The sequence below is a fragment of the Petaurus breviceps genome, unplaced genomic scaffold (assembly GCF_028583685.1).
Source record: "Petaurus breviceps papuanus isolate PSGF00001 unplaced genomic scaffold, PetGlider_PUasm1.0 90504, whole genome shotgun sequence".
Lineage (NCBI taxonomy): Eukaryota > Metazoa > Chordata > Mammalia > Diprotodontia > Petauridae > Petaurus > Petaurus breviceps.
In genome coordinates, this window is record NW_027187266.1 from 2,769,250 (window position 1) to 2,781,726 (window position 12,477).

Sequence of the window (12,477 nt, forward strand, 5' to 3'; positions counted from 1 at the left end):
ATATATATATATATATATATATATATATATATATATATATATATATAGGTCTACTGTTCTGCCTGTGTAGGATAAGGGTGTCCACATGGCCCTCAAAGAGGCAAATATAAAGATCTCTAGCATCTTATTCCCCGACACTTCTTAAAAGGAGACCATTCCTTCCAGGAGGGAAACTGAGGGTGGAGTCAGAGGCTGGCCACTCTGCTCTGCTCAGAGATAGGGTACCAGGCTAGAATAATATCTATCTACTCCCTTAAATAATGTTTGTCTAGGGGAAACACATTTTAGGCACAATCTGTGTTCCTAATTACTATCCCTTAATGGGAAAAGGAGTGTCCCAAATTATACATACAAGACTTTACTCCCTTCCCATCGATGTCATTACCACAATGAATACATATAGCATATAAGCCCACTTATTCAAAGACATGCAAAGTAAATAAAAATCTGAGAAAGTATGCATGTGAAAATATATGCCAGATAATACATGGAATAGATGAAGGAGCTCATAGGGAGAAAGGCGACTCGGCTCCACCAAGAGAGAGTCTCAGATTTTACCCAAGGGGAAATTTCCTAAGTCTCTAGTATGAGAAGTCTCGAGACAGGAAGGGGGGCATGATGGAAGTTCTCACTTCTCTATATATTATCTTCTACTCCGAGATTTTCTCCTCTTTCTAGTACCTAAAGGGAATCTGGAACCATGTGTTTTCTCTTTTGAAGTTTCAAACTAGAACCAAGAATTTTTTTTCCTCCTTTCAAGCTCTCACTAATTCTACCCTTCAGATAAGCATGAAGCTTTGAATAATCAAACTCTACCAACAAGGAGAGTTTTATGGAAGTCACTTTTGAGTCAAGAAGATACATACATACATGCATATGCATACATATATACAGAGAGAGAGAGAGAGAGAGAGAGATGCAGTGCTTAGCACAATGCCTGGAATATAGGCACTTAATAAATGTTTGTTGATATACATGTACACAAATGTATACATATGTCTATATGTATATGTGCAAATATAAGTATGTATATAATATTTATACATGTATACATATATAGGCAGAGTATAGCAGAATGTATAGTAAAGCTTAGTATAAACTACAGTATATATGTATGTGTGTATATATATACACATATCCCATTATACATATATATATATATATTAGTGTAGCCTATTACATAACAGATACCATGTTAGACTACATGCTAAACATGATATATACTATACTATACACTATACTATACTTACTGTGATATACTTTATTATATATACTATACTATGGTATGTTATAATACATTATTTGTGAAGCACTTAGAATGTCATTTTTAAGTCTCAAGTTGTCTGGGCACACTATAGAGCAGAACAATTCATTATCTTTGATCCAATCCTATGTACCTACTGTGTAGAGGTACTATAAAAAAAATGCTAGGGATACAAAGATAAAAGAAAGAACTAGCCCAGATTCCAGGCTACTCACATTCTACTTGAGCGTGTTGGTTTTACTTACCTGACAATTAAATAGAAATAAAACATGGAAGTTTGTTTGCAGAAGGAAAGGGAGTGATGTACAGGTAGGGGTTGGGGAAGATGTTAAAAACTAAGTGGCCTAAGAGACTTTCTATAGAGTTAGTTACATTTTGTCCAAAATGCCTTTGAAAGGAAGAAATGAAAGAACACAGACCCTCCCCTCACCACTATCCTCGTAATTGCTGAAGGCAACATTTTCTTCACATTTTAGCAGTATGAATTTTTATTTTGTTTTGGAAATAAGGGGTCAGATCTTTTGTGTTCTAAGTTCACTTAAAAAAATAAAATAGGAAGAAGATGAGGGCCGGCATAGAGGCCTGGAAGACAACGGGGGGCCAGCGCAGATGCCCGGAAGATGACAGGGGCCGGTGCAGAGGCCTGGACACCATGGTGTGCAGAGGCATGGAGGCCAGGGTGCACAGAAGCCCTGAAAAGGCCTGATAAACGTGGAGGCAAGTTGACCCACCAACCACAAGGGCCATTGCCAGGCCTATCACTGCAGGGCTGGGACTGGACAGAGCTGGCTACAGAACCCACAAAATGACAGAGAGAAGCTAACCTCCTGCTGAAGACAGTCAGGAAAGCCAGCAGGAAGGGGCAAGCACAGCACTCTGGGAGCTGAACCCAGTCCCACATGAGCCAGAGGTTTTAGCCTAAGGGCGGCCATAATCAGCCACCAGTTGGAGGGACCTCAGATCACCAGCAGCTGTGGCAGTTTTCAGAATTATCAACCCATAGATGCTAAGGACAAAGTGAGAGGCCAGTGCAGTGTGGACTTTGGGACCTGGGAATTCAGGAGTGTGGATGGCCTTTGCCTCAGGGGAGGAGGTGGGGAGAAGAGGCTGAGGCACTATGTGCAGCCACAGGCAAATGGCTGCTTCAGAGCTCCTGGCCTGCAGATTGTAGGGGGACCGAGCGACCAGTTTGAGGGGTAATTACTCTTGCTTTAACCTGCTGGAGTCTGGATTTAAGGCTAGAGTGGAGGTCCTGGGGTGTGTGACTAGTTTGCCAGAGTTTGGGGAGGCTTCAGAAATGTCCCAACTAATAGCTCCAGCAGGTGAGAAAACCCCAGGGATTAGGACAAAGCTCCCCGCTCTGGTAGTTGAGTTCTACTGTGGCAAAAACTCAGAAGTCAAGTAATTGAGTGGCAAAATGAGCAAATGAGAGAAGCAAGGCAAGCACAGTAATCCAAATTTGGACACCTTTTTTGGGGACAAAAAGGATCAAAGCAGAGAACAGAAGGAAGACAATGAAATCATAACTCCTGCACTAGAAGCTTCCTTCTTCCTAGAAGAAAAGAATAAGCTCCTTACAGGCCATAGAAGAGCTTAAGGAGGATTTTGAAAATCAAATAAGAGAAGTGGAGGAAAAATTGGGAAGAGAAATGAGAATGATGCAAGAAAATTATAAAATGAGAGTCAACAACCTGACTAAAGAAAATAACACCTTAAAATAGACTAACTCAAATGGCAAAAGAGGCTCAAAAAGCCAATGAGGAGAAGAATGCCTTGAAAAGCTGAATTTGTCAGATGGAAAAAGAATCTCAAAAGCTCACTGAAGAGAATCATTCCTTCAGAATTAGATTAGAGCAAATGGAAGCTAGTGACTTTATGAGAAATCAAGATACTATTAAACAGATTCAAAAAAATGAAAAAAAATAGAAGGCAATGTGAAATAACTCATTGGGAAAACCATTGACCTGGAGAATAAATCCAGGAGAGATCATTTAAACATTATTGGACTACCTGAAAGCCATGATCATAAAAAGAACCTAGAAATCATCCTCCAAGAAATTCTCAAGGAAAATTGCCCAGATGTTTTAGAACCAGAGAACAAAACTGAGGTTCAAAGAATCCACTGATCACCTCCTGAAAAAGATCCCAAAAAGAAAACTCCTAGGAATATTATAGCCAGGTTCCAAAATTCCCAGATCAAGGAGAGAGTATTATAAGCAGCCAGGAATAAATTATTCAAATACTGTGGAAAACAATCAGCATAACACAGGATCTGGCTGCTTCTACATCGGGGGATCGAAGGGCTTGGAATATGATATTCCAGAGGTCAAAGGAGCTGGGATTAAAACCAAGAGTCACCTACCCAGCAAAACTGAGCATCATGTTTCAGGGGAAAATATGGTCTTTCAGTGGAATAGAGGACTTTCAAGCATTCTTGATGAAAAAACCAGAGTTGAATAGAAAATTGGACACTCAAGTACAAGAAGAAAGAGAAGCATTAGAAGGTAAACAGGGAAAAAAACCTTAAGGAAATTATCAGAGTTGAACTACTTACATTCATACATGGAAAAATGATAGTTGTAACTTATGAAACTTTTCTCAGCAAGAGAGTAGATGAAGGGACTAGAAATGTATATATATATATATATATATATATATATATATATATGTGTGTGTGTGTGTGTGTGTGTGTGTGTACACATACATATATATGTCTATATATAGGAGGGTATATGGGCATATGAAAGCATATGTAAGAATGTGTGTGTGTGTATATATATATATGTATATATATGTGTGTATATATATGTATATATATATATGTGTATATATATATATATAGGCACAGGACCAATTGAATAGGATGGTATGATAATTTAAAGGTGAAATTAAGAGGTGAGAGAGGAATATAATGAGAGGAGATGGGGAGAGATAGAATGGGATAAATTATCTCCTATAGAAGAGGCAAGGGAAAACTGTTACAATGGAGGGCAAGAACAGGAAGGCAAAAGGGAATGAGTGAACCCTATTCTCAATGAATTTGGCTTAGGGAGGGAATCATATACAACTAAATAGCATATCTCACCCTATAGGATAGTGGGGGAAGGGGATGATAGGGGGGATGATGGAAGGGAGGGCAGGCTGGGGGGGAGGGAAGTTGGAAGCACCCACTTTTGAAAAGGGACGGGATCAAAGTAAATAACAGAACAAGTGGGGGGGTGGGATGGGATGGAGGGAAATATAGTCTGTCTTTCACAATATATCCACTATGGAAATGTTTTGCATGGCTATGTACAGCCTATGTTGAATTGCTTGTCTTCCCAGTAAGGATGGGTGAAAAGGGAGGAAGGGAAGGAATCTGGAATTCAAAGGTTAAAATCAAAAGTTTAAACATATATATATATATATAAAATAATTATTATTATTTTACATGTAACTGGGAAATAAGATATACCAGCACTGGTAAATAGAGATCTATCATGCCCTATTGGAAAGTCGGAGGGGGAATGGGGGAAGATATAAGAGAGAGAAGATTGGGGGAGGGGATATTCAGTAGGATTGCTGTTTGGGGGTATTGGGTAGGGGAAAATGAGGAGAAAATTTGTAACTCAAAATCTTGTGGAAATGAATGATGTAAACTAAAAAGAATAAAATAAAAACAAATGTAAAAAAAATAAAAAAAAGAAATCACTAATTTCAGCCTTGCTAAAAGAATTCATGCACTGACGACTATCTATAAGATTAATAATATACATACCCAGTACAACTAAGGTCAAGGAAAACAGACAATTTTAAAGGAGAAAATTGAGATTATTAAATTATTATTATTATATAGATTATTATTAAAAAGCTTATGGAAAGATGACAAAACTCCTTAATTATAAGATAATGTAGAGGAGAAGATGAAGGAGGAGGAGGAGGAGAAGAGCTAGCATTATCTAGTACCTATTATGGGCTAGGCACTATGCTAAGTGCTTTACAAATATTATCTTACTTGATCTTCATAACAGCCCTGGAAGGTAGATGTTATAATTATCTGCATTTTGCAGATGAGGAAACTGAGAAAACAGAGGTTAAATGACTTGTCCAAGGTCACAGCTAGCAAGTGTTAGAGGCTGAATTTGAGTTCAAGACTCCAGGACCATCACTCTATCCACCACACCACAAGACACTTTTAAGATAACTGCCTCACACCTAATAGAATAACAAAAAAAATCACAAAAGATAATTTTTAAAAAGTCTGTGTTGGTAAAGGAAACAGTCATTCAACTACATCGGTAGTGCAAGTGTATATTAGAAAACAATACAGCAACATGCATCACAGACTAGATCATTATTTTTCAACCCTAAGATTTCCTTGTCATAAAAGTGGAAGACAAGAGGGAGGGCAGAACCTATCCATCAAAAATATTAACAACTTCTCTCTGAAAGAATTTTCTAAGAATTTGTAAGAATATTGTAAGAATTTTAAAAAGTAGAAACAACCTATAGCGAATTGACTTTCCTAAAGCACAGGTGTGACAATATCATACCTTTATCTAATAATTCCATCGATTCACTATTACCTCCAGTATCAAATTAAAAAAAAATCTGGCTTTTAAAGCCCTTCACAAACTGGCCCCTTCCTACCTTTCCCATCTTCTCATGACTGATGCCAGCCCACGTATTTCATGATCCAGTGACACTAGTCTCCTTATCTCTCTTGCACAGGTACAATATTGCTGACTCCATGAATTTGCACTGGTTGTCTTCCATGTGTGGAATGTTCTCCCTCCTCATTTTTATCTCCTAGCTTCCCTGATTACCTATAGCTCCAGATAAAATCCTTCATAAGAATTTTTTTCAGATACCCTTTAATAACTCCCCTCTAAGATTACCTCCAATTTCTCCTTTAGATATCCTATTTGCACAAAGTTGTTGTCATGTTGTCTCCCCCATTAGACTGTTCGGATCCTTGAGATCAGATCTGTCTTTTGCCCTTCTTTGCATCTCCAGAGCTTAGCATAGTGCCTGTCACATAACAGATGCTTAAAAAATACTCTTGACTTGACTGTAACTTTTGTTTATGTCTTACTATAAATCCTCTCCATGGAGGTACATTCAATATGCTGCACATTTTCCTTTAAAAATATTGGTTTTGTATGAGTACCACTGGAGTTACCCATTAATTTTCACTCTGACTACATGACTGGTCCATATTATTTTGAGAATTCAGTAGGAACATAACTGTGTTCACATAAACTGCCGTAATGTAAAAAACAGTCTGGAGACAAAACAGAAAGGAAAAAAATAATAAAAGGAAGGAAAATTGAGTCAAAGAAACAAGCACCTTTGGCTGGCCCATGAGTGTGCCCAGGATAAGAGCATTTTCTTTGCTTGTTTCTTAAATTGTTTGATTCTGAATTATTAAAGGCTAAGGATTTGGTGTAAGATTTCACTCCGTGTTTTATATGTTTATTGGGTTATTTATTTTTCTTGGCAGTTATTAGGTTGATAATAAAAGTACTATAAACATACTTCAGGGAAAAAATAAGAAAATGCATGGTTTTAATCTAGTCTTCAAATCTTTAAATAGCAAAATATTTTAGGAACACCAACAGCAAGTTCCTAAATCCTTACCTTGCATTTGATAAAGCTTTTCCAAATCTGGAAGGGCAGAGGAGGGGGTATTGGGTGCAGAGGAATACATGTTGAAGGTGAAAATCAGACCTTATCAAAAAAATTAGTTAGGCTTTAGAAGTCCTCAATATTACTATTTACAACCCTAATTCTGGACATTTGTTAATCAATTGGTTAATCAATTAACAGGCTCTATTAAGCCCTTACAAAGTGAAAGGCGTTTTGCAAAGCACTGGGAACAAGTTAAAAATAAGAAAATAGCCCTGATCCTAAAGTAGCTTATATCCTAAATGGAGAGAAAATTTTCTTTTTTCTCTTTTTTCTTCCTTCCTTTCTTTCTTTTTCTTTCTCCCTCCTTCCTTCCCTCCCTCTTTCTTCCTCCCTCCCTCCCTTCCTTCCTTATCCTTTTCCTTCCTCCTTCCTTCCTTCCTTCCTTCTTTCCTTCCTTCCTTCCTTCCTTCCTTCTCTTTGTCTTTCCTTCCTTTCTTCCTCTTCCTTCTCTTTCTCTCTTTCTTTCATCTATTGATCTAAGTATCTTTTATTGTCTCTCTATAAATAGGATATCTGTATCTTGACATAGATGACTATAACTGTCTATTCTAATTGAGGAGAGAAAAGATCTAACATATTAGATATGAAGGTGAGAGAGAATGAGGGGTTAAGGATAATTCTTAGGTTCTTAGCTGGAGGGACTGGGAGGATGATGTTCCCCTCTACTTACAGTAAAAGGGAAGGTAAGGGGCAAGGGTAGGTTTAAGGGGGAAAACCACGTACTGCACCACCTAGCTGCCACCATATTATCTAAATTGATGTGATTTGAGGTAGATTTATACAGCATTCCAAAAATTAATTCGAGGAGAGAGAAACCATTTTCAACCAGAATTATCAAGCAATCATTGCATCTGAGCTTGGTCTTAAAGAAATGTTCACAGTAAGAATAAAATCCCTCATCCTAATTATTCAGTCAACCAACAACCCAGGAAGCTATGTCCTTTGGAATATTAGCTACTAATATTAGAAATACAAGGAACATTATCCTAGAACAGGGCTTCTTAATCTGAAGTCTGCAGATCTCTAAGAGTTCCATGAATAGATTTCTATAACTTGCATGGAAAATTTACATCTTTTCATTCACCCCAACTGAAATTTAGGATTTCTTTGTATTTACATGTAGGAAAGGTCCTTAGGCCTCCCTGGATAATAATGAAGATTGTTGCCCATGACACATAAATAGGGCTTATGTAACATTTTATAAGCTTACCATTCTTGATTAACAGAGAGGATAATTGAACTAGTTAATTGTTATAATTCATTGAGTTCTTTGAAAAATAACATAAAATTTAAATTAATAATTATTTTTGTATTTTTAATATGAAACTTGCTTGATATTTTTTTGGTTAGAAATATGTATGAACAGTTTTAACAGCTTAAAACCACTATAACTTTTGGACACAACAGATACATGTATGTGTGTATATGTTTTATATTCCTGTGGTAGAGCATCCCAAGCTCATATTGGTCTAATGCACCAAGTTGGACACACTATACCTTGACCCCAACATAGCAATGTCATTTTTGGTCCTCTTTGAGAACAAAGGACAACAATCAATTTTTTCTAGGCTATTACTGTCTACACTTTCCTCCCTTACCTATTTCCACATCATGGTGAATCAATTTAATTCAGTCCTTTTATCTACTCTTGAATCCCTCACACCCTTGTCCTATTACTGATCCCACCTTGCCAAATCCTTTCTCTGGATTATTCTCATCATCTGCCTCCTTTACTCTGTTTATACCATGCTCCATCTCCCACCTCTGGGTCTTTGCACTGGCTCTCCCTCTATGCCTAGTAATGTTCTTTTTCTGAACCTCCACTTCCTTATTATCCTTGACTTTCATTAAGTTTGAGATTAACCTTAGCTATTCCAGGAGGCATTTCCCAGTTCCATCCACATTACATATGCATGTATCTTTATCAGTTCATATGAGGTACATATAGAGTGGGTGGGATGGTGGTCTTAGAAGAGAAAACACTAGTAGCTAACAGAACTTAACCTCTGTTTGCCTTAATTTTCTCCTCTGTAAAATGGAGCTGGTAATTGCATCTGCTTCTCATAGTTGTTATGAGGATCAAAGAGATAATATTTGTAAAGTGTCTAGCATAGTGCCTGGAAAATAGTACTTGCTATATAAATTCTACTTATTAATATTATTACTACTACTATTATTATTTTTCTTCTTATTATGAAATTTTGGTCATCTTTCATAGGCTTTTTAAAAATCTGTATTTCCTTTATAAATTGTTTCCTTTGACCCTGGCTGCACTAGGGAGTATGCATTATTAATCTTATAGATAGGCATCAGTGCATATACTCTTTTAGCAAGGCTGAAATTAGTATGTGTTTTATTTAAGATGAATTTGGAGCACAAAATAATCTGACTCATTCACCCCCCAAAAAAACAAAATAAAAATTCATGATGATAAAATTTAAGGCAAATATTATTTTCAGGAACTACAAGGGTGGTAAGGGGAGGGTCTGGGTTCCTTTATTTCTTTTTAATGCAATTTGGATTCAATGTTGACTAAATCTATAGAAAGGCTCTTAAACCATCTACTCAATTTCTAATATCTTTCCTACCTCCATTCCCCACTTCCACCTCTACATCTCTCCCTTTCCTCTAGCAAACAAGTTTCCTTGTTTTCATTTCTATTCAACTGTCAGATAGGTAGATATTTTATACTGGATATGCTAGAAGGGATCTCAAACTCAGTATGTCCAAAAGAGAACTTATTTTATTCCTCCCCCCGCCAAATTTCCACCTCTTCCAAACTTCCTTATTGCTATTAAGAGCATTCTAAGAGCATTCTCCCAATCAACCAGGCCCTCAACTTTGTGATATCCTTGAATTTATACTTACATTCAACCCACAATCCAAACTTTCGTCATGTCTTGTCATTTCTACCTTCAATACATCTCCACTATATGTTCCCTTCTTTCTACTCCTATAGCTGTACTCTGGTGCAGGCCTTCAATGCCTAAAGGTCAGCCTATTAAAATAGCCTGTGGAATGATCTTCCTTCTCACTCCAGTCTATCCTCCAATTAACTGCCAAAGTAATTTTCCTAGACCACAGGTTGGATCAAGGCAATACTTACTCCAGTGGTTCCATATTACCTCTAGGATCAGATAAAAATGATCTTTTAGGTACTCAAACCCTTCACAAACAGACCCTCTCCTAGATTTCTTGTATTTTACTCCCCTCCATATACCAATAGTCTCATTATAATGATCTCTTTATTATTCCTTTTACATAAACAATTCATATTCATATGCAATGAATTCATATGCCATTATTTTTCTCTATTTTCTACGCCTGGAATGTTCTCCTTCTTTACTCTGCCTTGGACTTCCTTGACTTTCTTCAAGATTCAGTTCATATCCTACCTACTTTGCTAAGTCTTTCCACTTTCCCCCATGACTAGCTCTTCCTAATAATACTCTTCTTTTAATGTGTGTATATACAAATAAGTATACATGTACATGTATATACATATGCACATGCACACATATTACATATATATCATATATGCCAATCAGCCAACCTTTATTTGTATGTTGTCCCCATCAGTATAGTATCAGCTCATTGAGTTCAGGGATGATATTTTTGTCTTTCTTTATATCTTCAGGGCTTAGCATATGGCCACATATGTATTAAGTACTTCATAATCAGAGGCAGAGATGAATAATAGATAGAGCACTGGGCCTGGAATCAGGAGCACCTGAGTTCAAATCTAGCCTCAGACACTAGTTTTGTGATCTTGGGCAAGTCACTAAACCTCTGTTTGCCTCAGCTTCTTCAGCTACAAAATGGGGACAATAATAGCACCTATTCCAAAGACTCACTCAAGGATTAAAAGAGGTATTGGTAAAATACTTAGCACAACTGTCACAGAGTAGGTGTTTTTCTTTCCCACTTCCTAATAGCCATTTATCTGCTGAATGACTAATAATGCTGAATTAGTGATATTATTTTTAAAAACGATGACGGTCAGGACAATATTATCCAAGCTATTTCTATATCCTTTAACCTGGATAATATTTCTTCTTTTTATCTTAAACTAATAGCAATAGCAAAACTGCCTGATTTTGTGCCAACCACTTTAGAGTTAGTATCTATGCCCTTCAAAAATTTACTCTTTACTGAATTTCTACATTAGTCAGTTTCCTTGTTGCTCCTTCTGAATCTTTATACCTATTTTCCTTTCATCTGTCCTTATCTTTCTGGATAATCCAATTAAAGGTTCACTCCAGAGGCAAACCTTCTCTGGTTAATCCCACAGGTCTCTAGTTACCCCCATTAATCTAGATTGCAAATCTTCAGCATTCAATTTATAGTAACTCTGATAGTATTTGACTATGTCTATTTTGAAGTATAAAAATTTATGTTTATTTTGAATGCATTCATTTATATTTGTCCCTGTCTCCCCAATTTAGATTATAAACTTCCTGAGGGAAGAGATTGTGCCTCCCTCTACCTTAGTAACTAGCCAAAAGTAAGCTTTTAATCAACTTGTTTATTGAGTAAACCAGATATGATTATCTCCCAATTTTAGGCTCCCATTTGAACCTCTGCCTTTACCCAAATCACCTAAATAATCAGAATAAAAATGGGCTTTCTCTTGGTGAACCTGTGCATCTACAATGCCTTTCTTTGAAGGAACTGGCTGCTTTTCTATGCAAGAGTGAGGAGCAACTTCTGTCTTGGTGCCTGATTTACACTAAGATTTCTGAGTAGCCAGCTCTCAGTAAGTCCAACTTGGTAGCACTCCTTGATACTATCAAAGGTATATATTCCCCTCTGGTATCCCTGAGTAGTTTTAATGGAAGCTGTTGCATGTGGCCCTTTTAAATTTCCCATTGCTTGCTGAGGTGGATTCAAAGATGCAAATGCACTGTAATATGCCAAGGAATATAATGGTCTCTACAGAAGATTTGGCTGTGTCAGTCAGCAAAAGGTTCCAGCTGTGGCAGCCGTATGGAACAAAGGAAGATTTTGGCTTAATGTTGAGTACATGCTTCTGAAGTCCCAGTTCAGGCAAGAAATAAATAAAGCTATTACAAAGACCTTGACCAGATGTGTCTGCCACAGACCAAAAACGTGCTTCCCCAGAAACTTCCCTATCAACGTGGACAGTTCTTATAGTAACAGACATCTGTTCCTGATGCCTAATAGAAGGAGTGTAGTCCATAATCACAGACAAGCCCTGAGTTGACTTACTTCTTTGAACTGACTTTTCCCTAGCCGCTGTTGTTCACATTAATCTGAATACTTTCAACCATGTGTGGGTCAATGATTTATTTAACACAGGATCAGAATGCTTCTTGTATCATGGAATTGAAATTCATCCTAAAGCCAATGACTTGAAAATTTCCATTTGTTTTCCAGCAAGCAGTTGTGTGCATTCCCTTTAGATAACTTGATGATGTTATACCCTGTCACAATTTACATCTGTCCTTGACTTATATTGTTCTTGAATTTGGCCATTGATCATTGCTCTCATCTGAGTCCTTCATTACTCTAATTTGAACCAT